The 20488-nt window shown below is 39.3% G+C and overlaps 1 long non-coding RNA gene across 8 annotated transcripts in view; it reads right to left on the bottom strand.

The window, feature by feature from the left end:
* The window catches only part of LOC144244597 (uncharacterized), an 80022-nt gene that overhangs the window by 37241 nt on the left and 22293 nt on the right, over positions 1–20488 (bottom strand). For 7 of the 8 annotated variants that reach the window (XR_013338996.1, XR_013338989.1, XR_013338994.1 and 4 more), the window contains one exon: positions 932–1005. The exons of the other annotated variant lie outside the window; for it this stretch is intronic. This is a non-coding gene — a long non-coding RNA (uncharacterized LOC144244597). The remainder of the gene's footprint in view (positions 1–931; positions 1006–20488) is intronic. 8 annotated transcript variants of the gene reach the window in all.

The following is a 20488-nucleotide window of genomic DNA, read 5'->3' as shown; positions in this document are numbered from 1 at the left end:
TATTTTCAGGAGTAAAGAAATGCAAAAATGTTTTTGCGATTATTATGTATGTGGCATTGTGTGGGGCCCTTGGAATTTTGTGGTTAACAAGATAGTCATGCTGCCTGCCATGAAATGAGCATGTACTTTAGCAGAGGAGAGAGATATTGTATAAAAGAGTAAATAGTAGAGAATTGGTTTTAATGAAAGAGAAAGTACAGAGCATCATGGAACACTGCAGGGGGCCACAGTGTGAGAACAAAGGCAATATTCCCAAAGCAAGTGTTACAGAACATGAAAACATTTGAAAATTAAAAAAAAAAAAAAGTATTTCAAATGAAAGGCAGTATTGATAAAGCCCTTGTGATTAGTTAGCTGGATCTTTCCTGGTGCTCTCTCTCTTTCTTGAGATACAGAGGGAGAAGCATAGCTGCTGCTGGAATTTTTCTCATGTGGATATGACCTTGAGATGCAGCAAAAGAACCAAGCCCCAGTAGCAGAGCAAACAACTTGTTCTAAAATTCTTCTTTTGAGGAAACATCTGTCTCTCTTTCAGGATGCCAGCCATCACATGGGTCTTCCAGCTCTAGCATATTTTTCAGCCATCTGCAATGTTTGCCTCCCACGCACACAGGCTTAGTCACTGCACACAAACACACACCTTTGCCCAAATTCCAGTATCAGGCTTTACTGTGACAGACTGAAAAAATCTCCTTGGGGCCACCTTAAAACTTCATAGACCAAGCCTATTTTTTCAAGAGTATTGTGTAGCCAATTTATTTGTAATATATCACTGTTAAGCTCTCTTGAATGTACGAGTAAACACAGAAGAGTGACTGTTTTGTTTGGTTTTTGGTTATTACCATTTTCTCTTAAAGTCCTAGGATGGAAGAAAGCCTGAAGTGTCCTTTGACTTCACTTCCTACTAAGCAATCCGGGAACCCACTCTTACCTGAAACCTCTAATGCAGTATCTTCTCACTTCTATGTCATCTGGTGGTGAGGGGAGATGAAATTCTATAGGTTCCTATGATAAATTATTCCAGAGTCAATAAACCTGTTTTCAAAAATTCCTTTCACATTTAGCTGAAGTATCTTCCATTTCCTCTGGGGATATGTGTTAAGTTTCTGTTGCAGGACTCAATATAGTTAAGAACTAAGATCTGTGTTCAAATTTGACTTCTGCTTTAGATTCTTTGTATGATTTGAGATCATTTACATGACTATTTTGTATCCCTAGCTTCCCTATCTGTACACTGAGGAACATAACACTCCTTTCTAAAGGGTATGTCCATGACCCTGGCATTGATCTAGTTTTTCTTGCATGATGATTTTGATAAATGGTGATTATTATTATTGCTCTGTATAAACTTTTTTAATGTTTTTGTTTTATTATTATTTATTTCTGAGAGAGAGAGACAGTGTGAGCAGGGGAGGGTCAGAGAGAGAGGGAGACACAGAATCCAAAGCGGGCTCCAGGCTCTGAGCTAGCTGTCAGCACAGAGCCTGCAGGGCTTGAACTCATGAACCGTGAGATCATGACCTGAGCCGAAGTTGGACGCTTAACTGACTGAGCCATCCAGGCGCCCCATCTGTATAAAGCATCTAATAAGAATAACTTTGGGATTAGGAACTATGACTCATTTGGATTTGTATCATTTATCCCCTTTGGATAATACTGTGGATATCATATAATTTATTTGTAAATGATTAATAAAAAAGCAAGATAATTAGCATAGGAAACAACTTGCTTTTCATTAACTAGCTGCATGACAGAACAAACCATTTGTGGTTCCTGAATCTTAGTTTCTTCAGTAGTAAGATAGTTGTTTTATGAGCAAAACCTTGCAATTGAATCTGTTCTATCTGTTCTGTTCTATCAGAACTCCAGAGAAGGGAGTTCTTTAGGCAATATTTCTGTATCTAAGAATTATTCCTTATTAATAACATGCTTTTAAAAAAAAACTCTCAGATGTTTTATATAACTACATTTAAAAGCATCTTTGAGAGGATGTATTAGAAACGTCCTATTTTCTTGGTTAGACTCAAGATGAAAAGGCGTATTATTTCACGGACAGCATAGGACCAGTACTTAATGTTTTTTTCACTGGTTACTAAGTGAAAGTAGAGGTGGGGGAGAGGTGAAGGAGCAAACTCTAGAACGATTTCATTTCATTTGTTGTTCCGGTGACTAATGGCTTCAACTTTCTCCCTGGAGTGTTTCCAAAGCTCTTTGCTAGATGTTCACCTTGACTCTCCCCAATATTCTCAACCTCAGCTAAGTGAAACTGCAGTTTATGACAGCAGAGAAGCTGAAGAAATGCAGCTTGTAAATCCTGGGCATAATTTTACTTAGAGAGGTAATGACAAACTCACACTTATATTAATTTAACTCTCTTGATTTCTTTTCTCAGAATTTTAGGTAGATCAAGGATAGAGATATATGATGGGGAAAAAGAGGAAAATTCTTTGGTGGGGAGGTCTTAAACACTCTTTGGAGTTTCCTTTTACACCTGGATCTTTTCTGGGGTTCTGAAGGCTCCAATATGAATATTAATTCTAGGAAAATAAATTATTTTGTCAGTTTCACCAAGGGCCCCTATGAATTCCCAAAGAGCACAGTAACCTTCAGTTAGGTAAATAAACCATGAGGTAGAGAAAGGAGTATGTCAATCTCAGCATAATCTTCTCATCTGATCCACTAAACTGCAAATTTTATAGTGTTCCTAGTGTATACAGAGTGTTGATTGTGATAAATATTAATAATACAAAAATATTAGTGATATATAAGTAGAAAAGGGTAAATAAGACATATTCCTAAGAGTGTTGACTTATAGAAGCCTACTTATGTGGTGGTATTCTACATTAGAATTATGCCATATGTATTTATTTTGATAGGTAAGTGGCATTTCTTAGACTTTTGGGTAGACTACCTCATGAGAAAATTATTTGTTCAACTTCCAGTTAATTGATAACATCAATGAGAATAAAATTTGGGTCGCTTGGTACAGTTTCACAACTTTGCTCTCTTAATACTGGATTCATATCTTTATATTCAGCAGTTTACTTTGTGCCGATGACATCAACAAAAAGAAATCCAAACCCAAAGGAAATTTCCATGTTAAATCAAATAATTGTAAATGAGTTATTTCTTAACTTTCTAAATTCTATGCCAGTGATTCCATCAGATATAGAGCAAAGAGTCTTTCCTTTGAGAACTTCCTTTCCCACAAACTGATTAAAATTATACACTACAGGAAATCCTTTGAGTATAAACCAGGGCAAATTGATATGAATAAAAATAAGGTAAAATGAAAACAGTAGGTAGAGTCTGACATATTTATTTAATAAAATATCATGGTTATAAATGGCATGATATAATTGGGATTCCACTAACATTTATTTAATGTCATTATCATATATCTCATTTAATTTTTACATTAAACTCATAAGGTAGCTCTTACTATTCTCTCCTTTTCCTGAAGACAAGGAAATAGATGCAGAGAGAAATTAAATAACAGCCTCAGATAAGTAAATACTTCATATGTGTGGGAATCCAAATTTAATTCTTATTTCATCTGACTGTAGGCCAGTGGTTTTTCTCATTTTTCTCATTTCTCATTCTTTTCTCACTCAGTGAATCTGATGGTTTCTGTCCTTCTCACCCATCTCTGGAGTGAGAAGGTGGGAGTTTTTTCCTGGGGGCCCATCAGAATCTATGTGTGGGGTGATATGTATAGTTTGGAAAAGATGGCAGAGATAATTCTACTTCCCCTACCATCCACCCCAATTGACGTTATCCCACACTGTACATTGATGGGTTTTATTTTAGTCTATTGACTTTGGAATAAAACTTCTTTCAGCTTTTCCATTTAATAACTTTGTAGAAAGTGTTCCTCCCCGCACCCCAAATTTACCAGGCAATTAGTTTCATGGAATATTTCTGGGTTAGCATATTTCCTAGAGTTAAATTGAAGTTTAATTAGAATAAAACATCAATTCAAAGGTTACTATATGAAGCTAGAAATCTCTCCTCTGTCACATCTTTGCATTTCTCATGTAGTAAAATTCTTTGACCTTGCCTAAGTTCAAGGTCATGGCTTAATGAATATCAATCATTCCACTTAAGCTCACTCTGATACACAAGGCTCATATCTACTTCCAGGATGGGGATTTAATTCCTTTCATAATCCCTTACCTGCAGGTCCTTTATTTTCTGGCCATAGTTGTGTCTAGTTGTCCTTGAGGCTCTTCACCTGAGCCATGCTCAGCATTGACTACCATTTTCACCCCTTGTCTATGGTCCCGTGGTATCTCAGCCAAACTACATTCATTATGAACATCCTATCGTGTGTTATACTGATTGCTTTTGTCTTTCTTCACAGTCTCCTCCAACATATACTTGTTTTTCTTTTTTCTTTTTTTTTTTTTAACATTTATTTATTTTTGAGAAACAGAGAGAGACAGTATGATCAGGGGAGGGGCAGAGAGAAAGACACACACACAGAATTTGACGCAGACTCCAGGTTCTGAGCTGTCAGCACAGAGCCCGACATTGGGCTTGAACCCACGGACTGTGAGATAATGACCTGAACCAAAGTTGGATGCTTAACTGACTGAGCCACCCAGACACCCCTACTTGTTTTTCTTATTAGCAAAATGAAGTGGTGAGTTTTATGATATCAAACTTGTCATAGGGACAACATAATATTCTAGCATTAGGACCATGGAGCTCACTAATTGGTCCCCTGAGCCCGCTGGAAATAATATCAAGTAGGCTGAATTATATAGCTCTGTGTCCAGTCTTTAGGACTCATTTTGCCTACTTACAAGGGAAATTTCTGCTTTCTCTCTGTGTTGGTGGTTTCAGCCTCAAAATGATATTCTTCAAAATCATTGGAACAGACTTTGCAGGTTTTACCTGAGGGAAAGAAGCAGTTACTTTTCATACAAAGGCAGCTACAGAAGCCAAACCATGGGAAGACTTTTCATAGCTGGCCTTGGTTATTGTAAAACTCTTGTTGGAGCAGATGACTCTACTTCTAAACTCAGAAATTAAGTGAAAGGAGAGAGTCTCATATTTTACATATTAATCTCCATCTTTCTATTACTTTCACTCTGTCCTATCTGAGCTTTAACATTTGCAGGTGATGGAGTAAGTGGGCCCCAAAATGATATAATTTCAGGAAGAGATGTAATTTTCAACCTCTGTCAAGATATCTGAGATCTTACCCTGAAACACTGATTCTTTAAGAACTCTCTTCAAAGACTCACATATAGAAGTGTAAACACCATTGGGAGGTATGTTTAGCCTTATACTTTTTTGCACTTAAAGCACCTTGAGTCAATGTCAGTCCACATCTGAGGGATAATTCATTGGCAACTGGCTAAAACCAAAGTAATAGGAAAAGCAGTATTCTCAGAATCAGTTCACCAGTTTTCCCAGTTTGCCAAGGAATGGTGCTAAAACAAAACAAAACAAAGCAGGGATAATCTTTGACAAGTTCACACCTTTTTGACCCCCATATGTAGATACTCAGCATCCCATTGCAAGAGGCTTTGGCACACCCAGTCATAGGACATACATGATAGGCTGGCTTAAACACAAACAGTAGTGAAAATTAGTCTCTAGTAGTGGACAGACTAGTATACATATTAGAATGTGGAATAGTTTATTTTTCAGCAACAAGTGAAAATATAATCACAAAGTTGGATGTGTAGTCATCTTTCAAGTAGATGATGGATATTTTTGTTTTTGTTAGCTAAGTGCCCATTTGGATATTTGTGGCCCTTCCCCCTTTCTCTTGGAGATCTTGGATCTCTTGGAGAGATCAGAAAGCCTTCCCTGGGCAGGATGGGAAGGAGAGAAAACCTTTTCTCAGAGTAGAGTATGTGGCCCCAGACTGTGGCTCCTCAACTTAGTCTAAGAGCACACCAGCCAGGCTAGAGGGGAATGTCCTACTGCGTCAACAAATAAGAAGCATCCAGAAGTAGAAGTTGGAGAAGAGTTCAGGCAGAGAAGATGAGAATGAGAGGAGCAGATTGTCATCAATGAGTTTGGGGGACAAATGATGGACATTGAGGACTAGGGGCTGGAGCTGGACCTTTACATATTCCTGCTGCCCATTGCTTGGTTGGCTATATCTGTTCATTGAGCCTGGGATGGGATGAATCTATTCCTGATCTATTCCTATTTTCTATTCTCCGTGTGTGTGTGTGTGTGTGTGTGTGTGTGTGTGTGTGTGTTGAGTACTTCCTATGGGGCAGGCTCCGTGCTAGGCCTTGTGAATATAAACACCACCACCAATTTATTAAGCAGTGTGATAAGTGCTTTGAACATAGTCATCTTGTCCTCACAAATATGCCCTTAGGTGAAAGTTATCTTTATTTTACATATGAAGAAACAAGTTTAATGTTTTCAGGAAACATGCCCAAGGTTATATGGGATTTAAATGGTAGAGCTGGGAAAGAAAAAAACTCCGTATTTTCTCTTTCTCTAAAATTTATAGTCTTAGCTAGTATACTTTAGAGCTGACTATATCCTTAACCTGTTGCTAAATATTAATGAAAACAAGGACTTCAAAATTTCCATAGTGCCACTGGGTAATTAAAATTAAGCACATTGGCTTATTGGTTACTGAGGAATCTCTAGAAGAAAAGAAAAAATTACTCATTCTTTGGTTTTGCCTATATTCACTATACTTTGCCTGCACTCATCCTTCTGTCTGCTATGCTGTGTGGATAAGGGAATATAGGGTATGTGGTTAACACTGAAGTCAGAGCCCTCTCACAAAGATAAACTCCTTTGAAGAATTAGGCAGAACACAACGAAAGAAATTTTGGAGAAGAAATGATGAGATAAATAAAAAGTTCCTGACCCAAGGCCCTATTCTTGGTGCTATGTGATATGAATAAATATCTCATGTCACTGCTGCCCTCCAGGAACTTAAAAACCTGTTAGCAATGACACTCCAAGCATGAGACTACTTATAGTAACAGGAAAGAATTATGTAATAAAACTTATAAGAGGTGCCACTAGACAGTTTCACTGGTAAGTAATTGGTACTGACCATGTATGGTATGAAGAACTGTAAAGACTGACAAGGAAACTTTCATGAAGAGAGAAAAATTCTCTTAACTAGTCCTTAAAAGATAGACAGGTTTAGGCTAAGTGGTGAGGCCAAGGCAAAGGGAATGAAATGGGCAAAACCATGAGTAATAATATAGGACATAATGAGCAATCCAATCTGGTGCAGAGGCCTGGTGGCAGATGAGGCTGAGAAAGTGGACTGGAGCAGAGTGTGTCAGACCAGGCGTCTAGGTGGTAAGATGAAGGTTAAAACCCTGCTTCCGAATCTCCAGTATACTTGTCCTTCCAAGCTACAAAGCCAACCCTTCTTACCTCTTTCTTTATCCTACAGTCAAAGATGCACTTGTTCAATTGATGCTTATAAATATTAGAGATGGCTCTAGGCTTTCAAAGCCATGGGCATTTGCATTGCTTCGCCGTGAGGAAGGGATGGTTATGAGGAGAGTAGTGGGGCAGGTACAGTAGGTGGCGCTCTCCAACCAAGACAGGAAGAGCCAGCACTAGGTAACCAGGCAAGGTCAGATTTCCATTCCACCCTTCCTTAATTCTGAAGTGAGGAGTTTCCCAATTGGATAAAAGTATCATCATGCCTTGGTTAGTGTGTTTCTTACAACTTTTAGTTTCAACTGTTTAACTCTTTTTTGATATTTTGAGGGGTAGGGGCTGGGATATTTCTTAAATATATTATTAAAGCTCATTTTGGCAGATGGAATTGAGAGTTACATTAAGATCTCTTAATATTCTACCCAGATGTCAAGTAGATGGTAGTCTTTTAAAGAAAAACAACCTGCATGCCCATTGAAGGTCTATTTTGTTTCTTTTCCAGTGCTTAGGTTTTGCATGTTACTGCTAAACTTTATGGCAATAAATAACTAAATAACTAATAAATGATCGCAGTCTTTTCTCAGAAGTGTGAAGAAAAGTCTATTTCTATTGGAGATGAATCTTAGGAATATTTAGAATAGAAAGTTCAGTCTTAGTGGGGCATTTTCACTGGTTTTCACGGGGTTTCACTGGTTGCTATGGTAACGACGTGTATTCTATGGCTTGGTCTTTGGCCCAGTGGAAAGAGAGTGCTGGGCTCAGGGCTTGACACAGAATAGGGACTCAGAACATAGCCAATTGAGCATCCACTTTCTCCATATTTTGTGTTTAAGGAAGTAAGATATTTTATATTTGTCCACTTTTCCTTTACTTTTTATTCCCCTGAAGCCTGTAGGAAAAATATTGAGGGCTAAGTGGAAGCGTAAAGTCCCACCAAGCCTTGTGACATTTTGTTTTTTATAACCAACTGATTCCCTTTCCTTTCCCATTTTCCTACTCTTTTTGCAAATGCTGTGATGCTCCCTGGCGATGATGGTCTCACATTCATCCATTCCACCTGGATCTATTGCTTCCTCATCCTCTGCTTCATGCCTATGATAACCTAATATTTCAGTTCTTTTAGTACTGTTGTGACTTCAAAGTTTTTTAAGTTCATAATTATGTTTTTACTTGTGCAACCAATTCTGGGTTTGGATCAAGTTTAAAATACATTCACTGTATTCAAGACCCTTTGCTTGTTGATATGAAGAAATGGCCTTTTCAGTGTTTGTGTAGAACGTTAAGAGCTAAAAGTGTTAACCACTCCTTTCTCCCAATTACATTTTAACATTATGTTTGCTTTAACAAAGGGAGTAAAGAATTTCAGGCACGTGTCAGGCTAGTGAAGGAAATGATTTGGGGGTAGGTAGGTCATTTAATTCTGCCAAATCACACTGTCTTTGAGAAGAGTTAGATATAGCATTCAGATCTCTTGGGACCTTTCTTCTGCAGCCCTGTGATCTGCCAGTATGTAGTGTGGCATATCCAGATAGAACTAATCCTGCTGAAGCAACATTCTGGAAGGGCCATTGCTAATGTTTACTCCAATCACCAGAATCTTGGTTATGATTGTCCATTGGGCACATCCAGTCCAGCTCATTTATCCCTCACAGTATTTGCTGGGGGGTTTCACATTGGTTGTTAGAATGAACACAAAAAGGAGTAAATGAAGATTATTAAACCCATATCAAAGAATGTACTCATCCAAGTTCTGAATAGTTAACAAGTAAATGCACACGTGCACATGTGCGCCTGAAACTACAAATAGTATATACTCAAGCAATCATAGGATCTTAACTCATTAGTGAACTGGTAAAAGATTTAGCCAGGAATACCTAAGGGAAATGTCTATGCTTAGTCCACGTAGAGGTCTCCATCTTTCCTCCCATTTTTCATTGAATTCTAGGACATGATTTTATTATCTTCTATGTGACATGCTGTTCCATGTTTCTCATTGGTCTGTACTGGAAGAGTGACTTCTCGGATCAGAGTTCTTAAACTATTGAGAACTCTTAGGTTCTCTGTCTGCAACTGCTTGGAGTTCTCACTTTAAGATGAGTTTCTCTCAGCTGTGTTTCTTTAGCTCTAATTACCCCTATCCCTAAGTACTACTGCTGGCTCTGTGTAAGGCTGGGCTGAACTTGTGGTTAATTTTTTTTCCAGTCAGCTCACATCATTGGTCACCTGAGAATGAGTTAACTCTCTCCTATGCCTCACTCTTTTTTTTTCCCCTAGCCGTCTCACTTAGTGGAGTCATTGTGTATGGTTATATATATAACTCTGGCTTTTAATTAAGGACAGAACAATATCCAAGTCAAGAACGACCCTGGGGCACCTAGGTGGCTCAGTCAGTTAAGCCTCCGACTTTGGCTCAGGTCATGATCTCATAGTCCGTGAGTTCAAGCCCCACATCAGGCTGTCTGCTGCCAGCAGGGAACCTGCTTCTGATCCTCTGTCCCCCTTTCTCTCTGCACCTCCCCCACTTTTGCTCTCTCTCTCTCTCTTTCTCAAGAATAAATTTAAGAAAAAAAAAGAGCAACCCAGCAGTCTTTGTCATCATGAAAGTGTCGTTAACTTTAGGCTAATTCCTCCATCTTCTTGGTGTGTGTGGAGGTCTTTAACCATTTTTTGTCCAGTCAGTTATGCGACCCTAGAAATGATCTTTCTTCACCCTTGGGTACTCATCCTCATTCTTGTCTCGGGGCCACAACAGAAGCTGTACCTGTGGCCCACTCTGATGAATGCTGTAGTCCTTTTTCTAAAGGGACATCAGTACAAAGAAAACAGGCAGTGTTGCGAAAAGCAATCAGCTGTGAATAGTGGGGTAGGTCAGAGAGAGAACAGCTTTTTCCCACAGAAAGAATGCAAGGCCTGAGAATATCCTATCCCTTATAAACCCTTCACTACCTTAGTGGCTGGTTGCTAGGTACCTTGGTAATAGAACTGGGTAGGTTTCAGACTTACCTCATCTCCACAAATAACCAAGCTGCACCAATTATCTTACTTTCTCTCTCTGAAGACTGTGGTTGAAACTAAGGTGGTCAGCACTGTTTTTGGTTGGAGGTTAATTTCTGTACTGAATTGGGGATCACAGAGACTTAGAAGGACTGAGGACAGGTTATAGTTTTTGCTGAATGTGTTCATCATTTGAGTACCATTGTTAAAGAAATGCCATTATTCAAGTTGATGTGAAGATGTGTGTGTATGTGTATGTCTGTTAGTCTGTGACTGTCTTTGTATGTCTCTGTGTGTGTCTGTATTCACATGGCTCTTTCATCAGTTATTAAAGCCTTACCATGACTCACTGCTTTCTTCCCCCAACAAATAATTATCACTATGTATTGAATTAACTGGAAATGACAGATGGCAAGGTTTTATTTTATTATTACTACAAATCAGTAGTACCAGAAACATGTTGGCTTGGTAGGTCTGGGAATTTTAGTCTTTGAGTTCCCTAAAAGTCAGAAGTTTTTTTTAAAAAAAGGGTACATCTCTCCCTCTCCTCCCTCCGCCCCTCTCTCCCACTTGCGCAAGTGCTCACTCTCTTAAAAACAAACAAACAAAAAAAAAGTGTATTGACTCTGAGTCCTGAGATTGCTTTCCTGCTTAAGAGTAGGATAGATGAGGGAGAATACTTTTAAAAGCCCTCTTATAAAAATGTTTCTCCACGTTACTGCCTGAATGAGCTGCTTGAACATTTGGGTTCTTTTTATAGGGAAGTTTTTCTTTATTGGAGTGAGGAAGTTAAAATGCCCTGAGAACTGAGGCTGTTTTGTGAAGCACTTAACACAACAGCACAAAGTTGCTCAGGATGCATTTGCTGACTAAGTGATTGAAAAGTCAGCCCTAATCTACCGCCCCACTCCTTTCTCTATTAATAAAAACAAATGTAATCCTGGCACACAAACTGTAATCTGGAAATGGGTTTTAGAAATCCACTCCACTGAATAAATGGGCCATTAAAGCCCATCATTATCAAGGTTAAGAAAGTACATTAGAGATGGAGGTGGGACATGAAGGGGAGGGGGAGAAGTATTTAACTATTTCAAGATATTGATAGAGAAAAAAATGTTTGCCTCTAAGTTATGATCTGTCTAATATTCTTACCAACAGCCTAAAACATCATAATGTCTGGAAACTGTCAAGAGCTGGGAAGGGTTGAGAGTCTACCCTGCTTGCAATCTAATACATTAGCCTGCTGGAGCTTCATAGATGCTGGCAGAAGGCACAAGACTCCTGGGTCAGAGACAGAAAACATTATTACTCAGAGAAGGAGCAGAGTAGCAGAACTTTCTTGTGGCAGTTCCCTGATTCCCCAGCTCCTACAAAGTGCCACTAAAAGGACCGGGTGATAGCTGTGCTTGCTGTAGGTTGCATGGCAGGAGGGAACCCTGAGCTTGGGGACCCCAAAGCCAATACAATGGACAGCAAGTGGCTCTGCCCTTTGCTCTGGAAGGAACACTGTATCTTCCAAGGCTACTTTCTATGCAAATATCCTTGATAAGATAGACCCAAACAAAGGAAGTCACAGCCTCTACTCATGAGATGTGCAGAAACACGAGAGTCCCATGGAGACACTGTCTTGAAAGAATGTGGCTTCCGTGCCCAACGTGTGTTCTCTTTTCCACGGCTATCTCTAGGCCACTTTCTTAATTAGAAAACAACTGTTCTCACTGCCTGCAGTTTCTGCTTTCCAGCCTGGCTTGGAATTACCCTGGGTATCTTTATTTTCCTTGAGTTGGAACCGTTCAGGATTCGCAGGGATCTTTGCAATCAAGAAAGATGACAAATCAAGTAGGTCTCTGGTAGGAGGAAGTCATTTTTTCTGGGGTAAAGAGTGACATATGATTGAAGCACAAGGAGGAGAGAACAAATAGGAGGGTAGAGAGTATTGTGTGTGTGGGGGGGGGATGGACAAAGGAAGGATAAGAGGAAAGAGAGAGAACTATCAAAGACTCCCACTTCCCCTCTTAATAAAAGGGCTGTATATTGTGGGGAAGGAGAAATAAAGCAAACGGTTATCTGACAGAGATTGACAACCATTGTCTATGACAAGCAGGCTGAGAGCAGAAACAAAAAAAAGAGAGAGAGAGAGAGAGAGAGAGAGAGAGGAGACAAAAAGGAGAAGGGGAATATCTAACTTTGTTAATTAAGATTTTTCCTTGAGTATTTCTATCTGACATTTCCAACAGACCCAGGGACAGTTATTTAGCATCTATTTATGAAAAGTAACGCAATGAGTCATAGAACACTGGGAAGGCTAAGGCCCCAGAGGAAACTGTGTGGGTAGCAAAGAAATCAAGCTTTCATATATTGAACTAGCTGCAAAAGATAAAGATACTTGAAAAAAAAAGTCCCTCTATTTAGTATAGTGAACAATTTGAGGGAAACTTGAAGAAAACACATTATGTAAGTAAACGGTGAGTGTTTGATGGTTACAGCTTACAAGGAAATTTAAATTAATCCCAGAGTTTTCTATAGGTGGGAATGGGGACTCCCCCAGCGCCAGCTGACTTTGCAGATGGTACCTGTATCCAGAAGGCATCATCTTGATTGACCTTCTTAATTTTCTCAACATCCATCCAAGGTGTTAGTGAACCTCTTTAGCAGCAGAGGAAACACTGGCACAAAAGCTAAACAATTTGCTCATCAGTAGACCAAAACCATGAACAAAGTCACCTGACTGTGAGCCCAGATTTTGGCCCATAATGTTAAACTGCAATAGAAACTAATAAAGTAGAAAAACAAGGAAGAAAACATGTTATTTCTTCCTCTCTCTTTGCTCAAAGTTGACCCTCCTCTCTAAGGTAGTGGGAGACTATATAACAGGTAGCTGTTTTCCCACAAACTCACAGAACTGCTATGTACAAGGAACAGCACCAAAGGCAAACAGACATATGAGTGAAAGGGATGTGCTCTTCAAATGGACAGAGATGAACAGCCCACCCTTGGGATCTTTCTTCTAGAAGGACCTTGGTTTGTAAAAGTCAGAGAAAAAGCTTTCCAAAGAAGCTACCTTTAATAATAATTTTGGGTTCTTACGTTCTAAAATTTTTTAAGTAGCTGAAAGTCCTTACAAAATACTATGGTCTCTCTTATCATCATTCAAGTGATTCAGCCTGCTGTACTGAAAATTTGTTGAGCTTGAGGCCCAGCTTTCCTAAAGAATAGTTATATGGTCTTATATAAGTCCTGGAATCCATGGAGAGGATATGATAATGGGAAGAGAGTGTCAACTCTTAGATGAATGAAAATAATCATTATTATTATTATCTAAGCGGCATCCCAATTCCATCTTCCTTTCCTAAGGAGATGATGACTTGTATGAGCCCTGTCCAGAAAAGAAGTTCTAGCTAATTTTCTTTTTATCTCCAACCACCAACATCTCACCACTGGTCTTATCTAGCATAATGCCATTCTTATTTTCTTTTTTCTCCTCTTCTTTCCTATTTCCACTTATAGAGTGAAAATACTACTTTTAATCTTGTGTAGATTTTGATTCAATGATTATTCTGCTCTGTGTGTTTTCTATGCATCGATACTGTAAATATCAGCTGTCACAAAGTAGAAATCTCTCAACAGCATGGAATCTGTTACTGTGAGCTGTGTCTACAAAAGTGGCCACCACAAATAGGTGTTGGGAAATACTTGCTGTTACCTTGAAAGTAAGGTTGGAGATGATAATATGACAATGTCCTTCAGAGTTTACTAAAAGTAAGAAGAGGGGCACCTTGGTGGCTCACTCATTTGGGCATCCAGCTTCGGCTCAGGTCATGATCTCATGGTTCATGGGTTCGAGGCCCACGTTGGGCTCTGTGCTGGCAGGCAGCTCGGAGCCTGAAGCCTGTTTTGGATGCTGTTTCTCCCTCTCTCTCTGACCCTCCCCTGCTCACGCTCTCTCTCTCTCTCTCTCTCTCTTTCAGAAATAAATAAAACATTAAAAAAATTTTAAAGTAAGAAGAGTAGTAAATTTATTTCAAAAGCCCTCAGAAAAAGCCTCAGACACAGTCAAAATTATAGAAAGAAAGAAAAAATAGTAAAAAAAAAAAAAAGGAAGGAAGGAAGGAAGGAAGGAAGACAGGCAAGTGAGCCCTAGATTTGCCCTTTTTAGTGTATGGAGAGCATTTCCACGATATGTTGCATCATTATGTGAAATTCAACATGCTTGAAACCAAACTCTATTTTCCCTCTCAAAGCAGCCCTCCTGATTAGCATCCCTATTTCAGATTTATTCTAATAGCTCTCTAAGCTCAAAACCCCTGAGTCATTTATTACCGCCGTCTCTTTCATACACTCATATCCAATCAGTAATCAAGTCCTGTTGTTTCTGCCTTCAAAATAATTTCCATGTCTTTCCCTTTCTGTTACCATGGATACCAGTGAATCTCTTCATTCCTGGACCACTGCAGTAACTTCCTGAATCTCTTGGCTCCAATCTACCCTGCATACAGCTGCTGTGGAATAATTTCTTTTGTCACGTCACACTGCTGTCCAAAACCTTTCACCAGCTGCCCATTGTTCTTCTTTATAGTCCAAATTCTTTAAAGTAGCTTGCAAGATCTCCTGTATTCTGACCCTATGTAAAGGATCCCTGCTAATGTGCAAAATTGAGACGGCGCCCCCTGGCGGGCTATTTGGAGAGCAAAGCAAGCCTTTGTGTGAACTCTAAAAGGTGGTTTTATTCTCACAGTGCACCCACTCCACCGTGGGGTACACAGTGCCCTTGTGGGGCAGAGCACAGGCTGTTTTCCAGCCTCTAACCACTCAGAGGCCCCAGCAGGCCACAACCTCTACAGCCATTGGCAAGGTCCTGCAGCCTACCTGTTCAACCTCCTTTCTCTTCACTCCTAAGCTCAGGCCTCCTCTCAGACAACTTCACTTTCCTTGAACATGATGTTCTTAATTTTCCAGTGTTCCTTGGCTCATCTTTTTTGCTTTTCCTGAAATATACTCCTGTTTCCTCATAGCTGGGTAACACCTGCTTGCCTTTCAAAAATTACCTTCCATGGTACTGCTCTAGGAAGTTTTTTCTAACTTTGTAGTTGAAAAAACTTACCTTCTTAATTCCCATCACACTATGCATATTCAGTAATAGTATAAACTGTCAGATTTGATAACTTATCACTTAGATGGGCCAAAGTACGTACTTTTCAATTTTTTTTCTACTTTATTTCATCTTGCTCTGGTGTTTTCATCTCTGACAATTCTGGAAAACCTTAAACTTACCCATTTCAAGGTAATGCTGTCTCTTTTGGATAACCAAACCCTGCAAATGCTCTCTCTCTCTCAAGAGAGTTGATGGATCCTGAGCAGGGGAATATTTGCATGAACTAGAGGTGAAGAATCATTTGGATGTTGTCCTCCTTTGCTTCCTTCTGGGCGTCTGCTTTAGTATCTCACACCTGGTCTTTGGGAGTCAGTCTTTATTCACATTAAAGTTGCTATGGAGCATCAGCAGTTATAACTTGGTTTGGTTCTTCCAGAATGGGCGGCACATAGTGATTGCTCCCAAGGAGTTTGGCCATTGTTTCCTGTCAGTTAGGCGCATATTGACTCTCGTTACTGCTTCAGATCCCCAGTGACTCTGTTCCATCCCCTGCTTGGCCTGTCTTTGCCTCTGGTAAGTTCATAGCCAGCACTTATAAGCCATATGAGCATCCACACCATGTAGGCATCATACCAGATGTGCTATACCAGAGTCGGGCATGCCATCCCCCGTTCCCCTCTGCAGATGCTTCCTCCACTCTTTCCTGCTTTACTGCTGCCAGGCAAGCTTGGACAGCCTGGGCAAACGGGGTGCTGGCAGGAATGCTCTTGATTTCTGCATCAACACGTCAAGGGCTTTCGTGGCAATCTCTATTACTGCAACATCTTACTTTCCCCACACACACCTGGCTGCTGTAGGGGTGGGGGGGATATACTCAGAAACCCATTGTCATTCTCTCCACTCTCTGCTCTTTTTTAGATCTCCCTATCTGACCATCGTCCCTCAAGTCAGAAGTTCCTTCTACTTCCTCATTGCTTAGGTGGGTGGCACCTTCCTTTAAATTGTAATTCCCTACTATTTCTCTCTATCTAGAGATTATAAAAATTTTTTGTTTCAAATGTTCAAATTTTGCTCCCAGTATGAAAAGGCAAGCTATTGAACTTTAGGAGCACCTTTTTTTCTGAGCAAACTCTGACTTTCATTATTCCCTGTTTGCCATGGGCTTCAATATCCTCTTTTATAAAAGCTGACCAGTGGCTCCTTCTTAGCATTCTAGTTATAACAACAAATTCCTCCCAGAGGTAACGTATCTGGTTCTGCATCCTCAGGCAGAGACCAACTCACCTATGGTGGAGAAGATAGATAAGCATCAGTTTGGAAGCTTCTGGGTTCCTAAGCAACTAGGTCTTCCACTGAGAGGTAGAATTTGCAGCCTTATCAATAGGTCTTCATAGAGGTGAGGGCTAGTTAAATGCTACGTTGTTTTGGGCTGCCTTTAAGTGAAAACCAGTGTCATTTTTATGGAGCTGGCCAGGAGTAGTCCTGACCGTTATGGTGAATGGCTAGGTATTCAGGGATTAGGATGCTCATGCACAAGTAATAAGAGCAGTATAACAATGTTCAATTATTGAGCTCATACTGTATGCCAGGCTCTTTGAAGAGCTTTACATATTTTAATGCATTAATCCCTACCACAGCACTATAAAGTAGCTTCTATTATTAACTCCATTTTATTGATAAAGACATGGGTGTGCAGAGAGGTTAAGTGACTTGTCTAAGGTCACACAACTGGAAAGTAGCAGAGGTAGGATGTGTATGCAGATCGATATTTTTGGGAAAAAAAGAAAGAAGAAAACATTGTTTCTATTATTTTATTTTCATATATTCACCATATACTGATACATCCAATTTTCTGAACTAAAATTTTGGTCTGGTATATTGTCTGATAATGGAAAAGAGTATTTCAAAACCTAGACTGTCTATATAGCTTATTATATATGGTTGGCAGCTTATATATAGATGGAGTCAGAGAGATCGAGTTTTGAATCTTGATTTCATATCTGCTGATTTAGGGCAAATTACTTGATTTTCCTATGCCTCAGTTTTCTCATCTAACATATGGGATAACTATAGTACTTACATCTCTTAAAAATGTTCTAAGTAAAATGAAATCACAAAGTTAAAGTGGCATAGTACCCAGCCCACAGTATTAGCTATTATTATTATTATTATTATTATTATTATTATCATTATTACTAGTTGAGCAAAAATAATATCTTTGTCTTGGTGTCACTTTTCAACTATAGCCAGCTCTCAATGAGCAATGAATAAAGGACAATTCATGCATGCATGTATTAAAGTATACTTGTTTCGCTGATTGGTGCCAGACACTGTGTTAGATAGTAGGTGTACAAGGTCAATAAGGCCCATCCACCATCCTGGAGGAGTGTAAGTTCTAATGGAGGAGCCAGAGAAGACCACTATCATGGAGCTGTGAAGGAGGTAGTGCTATCAATTTACACATGGTTCAATGTTAAAGGATGTAAAGAGGACACCTAAATGCAGCTATCATTAGAACAGGTTTTAAAGAGGCTAAGATTTGAAGAATGCATTGGTGAATTACGGAAAAAAGGAACAACATGTCCAAAGGAATAAAGATAAGAAATAGCTTGACATATTAATGAATTTGTAGTAATTTTGTATGTCCCAAGCAAAAGGTCCATAGAGAGAGGATGAGTTGGGGAGTTTGGTTAGTGCCAGACTTTGTAGGGTGTTGCATGCTAAGAAAAGGATTTGAAAAAAATGAAGAGTTATTATGGAAGTTTAATCAAGAGCAGTGATATTATCAGCTTTGCATTTTAGAAAGATCACTCTGGTGTGGAGAATGAATTATAATGGAACAAAATGAAAATCAGGTGACTAATTAGGAAATAGTTAGGAAAAGAGTTAGGAAACTGTTATTATAATCAAGTATAAAGTGAAAGAGCACAAACTAAGAAATGACTACATATAGATAAGGGCAGATTTAAGAGATATTTAGGAGGCAAAATCTACTAAACTTGGCTAAGTAGTTGGATTGTGCCTAAGGTGGTAAGGGGTGAAGGGGAATATGGCCAACACTTATTTTCTTCTACTTTGGGTGACTGAGTTAGAAAGACCAATATTTATCAAGGTTGCAACTATAAGAAATGTGCAGATCTGGTAAGGAAAGAATAATTGGATGTAGTGACTTGGAAGTCCTTTGAGGTTTCCTGGATTAACTGTTTCAAAAGAAATTATGTATGTAGATCTCAAGCTTGGCCAAGAGGTACAAGCCAAAGAAATATGTTTGGAGTCAATAATACCTACATAATTAAGAATTGAAACTGTGTGTGTAGGTGCATTCGTCGAGGAGAATGCATGGAGTGGGAAAGCTGGGGTAATAACAGAGCCCCGGAGGACAAAATATTTAAGAATTAATTAGTGATTGCAGAATCTACGGAGATTGGGAAGAAGCAGTAAGAATGGTAAGAGGGAAACCAGGTGAGAACTGGGTTACAGAATCCAAAGGCGAAAGTAAAGTCATTTCATAAAAAATAAAGTAGCCCAGAGCATCAAATGCCACAGAGGTCAAGTAAGAGAAAACTTTTGGAATGTCCATTGGAACTGGAACTGCAGGAAGTCACTGACATTTGGGGGGAAGGCAGAGTCATTGGAAGAGCTGAAGGAGACATTGAATGTCAAATAATGTGGCTGTAAAGGAAAGAAGGGGTGGAATGAGAACTTATGGGAAAAGGGGCCTGAGGTTAAGGAAGGGATTTTTTAAGCCACCTGAACATCCACTTATTATCTCATATTTATTATATAGATATGTATATGAGAAGTCTGTCATGACTTCACTGGGTTTCCTCCTCAGGGTCTTCCAAGGCTAAAATCAAGGTGTCAGTTAAGTTGGCTCTTATGAGGAGGACCTACAGAAGAGTCTACTTCCAAGTTCTTTTAGGTTGTTAGCAGAATTAAGTTCCTTATGGTTATAGCACTTCCTCCAGAGGACACCTGAATTCCTTGCCATGTGGTCCCCTCCATCTTCAAAGTCACAGTGAAATGAATCCTATCATGCTGCAAATCTCTGTCTTGACTTTTGTTTTTTGTTTTGCTACTAGCTTATATCTTAAAAGATTTGGGTGTTCCTGGGTGGCTCAGTTGGTTAAGCGTCTACCTTCAGCTCAAGTCATTATCTCACAGTTTGTGGGTTCGAGCCTTGCATCGGGCTTTGTGCAGACGTCTCAGAGCCTGGAGCCTGCTTTGGATTCTCTGTCTCCTTATCTCTCTCTCTTTTTGCTCCTCCTCCCTTTGTTCTCTCTCTCTCTCTCTCTCAAAAATAAACAAATAACTTAAAAAATTAAATAAAATGTTAAATTTTGGTAAAACACACATAACATCTTATCCATTTTTAAGTAGTGTTAGGTATATTCACATTGTTGTGCAACCAATATTCAGAACTTCTTCATTTTGCAAAACTGAAACTCTGTACCTTATTAAGTAACAGCTCTCCATTTCTCTCTCCTCAGTCCCTGTAAACCACCATTCTACTTTCTGTTTCTATGAATTTGACTACTCTAGATACCTCATATAAGTGAAATCATACAGTATTTGCCTTTTTGTGATGGCTTATTTCACTTAGTATAATGTCCTTAAGGTTCATCCATGTTACAGTGTATGTCAGAATTTTCATGGGGAAGAGAATTTTCAAAATGGAAAATGCAAGAAAACAATGGACAGAGCAGGCCACAGGAAAGAAACCAAGATGTTTGTTAAGATTGGAGAAATTCTGCTTAAATTCCAACCACCTGAGACCCATTTATTTGATCCTCAAGACCTTCTGTTCTTTCTGTCTCTCAGGTTAAAAGCAAATATACCTGGAGGTAAGTAGGACTTTAAACATCCAAGGATTGATAAATCTGTCAAACTCTAGGCCCTATACGAATGAGAAGGCAGGTAGGTATCTGTAAAGGGGAAGTAAAGGCTGCATGAGTGAATGGAGAAGAGGTGAAGGCTGGAGAAAGGGACAAAGGTCAGACTGGTGGTCAG

The sequence above is a fragment of the Crocuta crocuta genome, unplaced genomic scaffold (genome assembly GCF_008692635.1).
Source record: "Crocuta crocuta isolate KB4526 unplaced genomic scaffold, BGI_CrCroc_1.0 scaffold98, whole genome shotgun sequence".
Taxonomy (NCBI): domain Eukaryota; kingdom Metazoa; phylum Chordata; class Mammalia; order Carnivora; family Hyaenidae; genus Crocuta; species Crocuta crocuta.
Note: the sequence above shows the minus strand (reverse complement) of the source record. Positions and strands in the feature narration are given on the sequence as shown.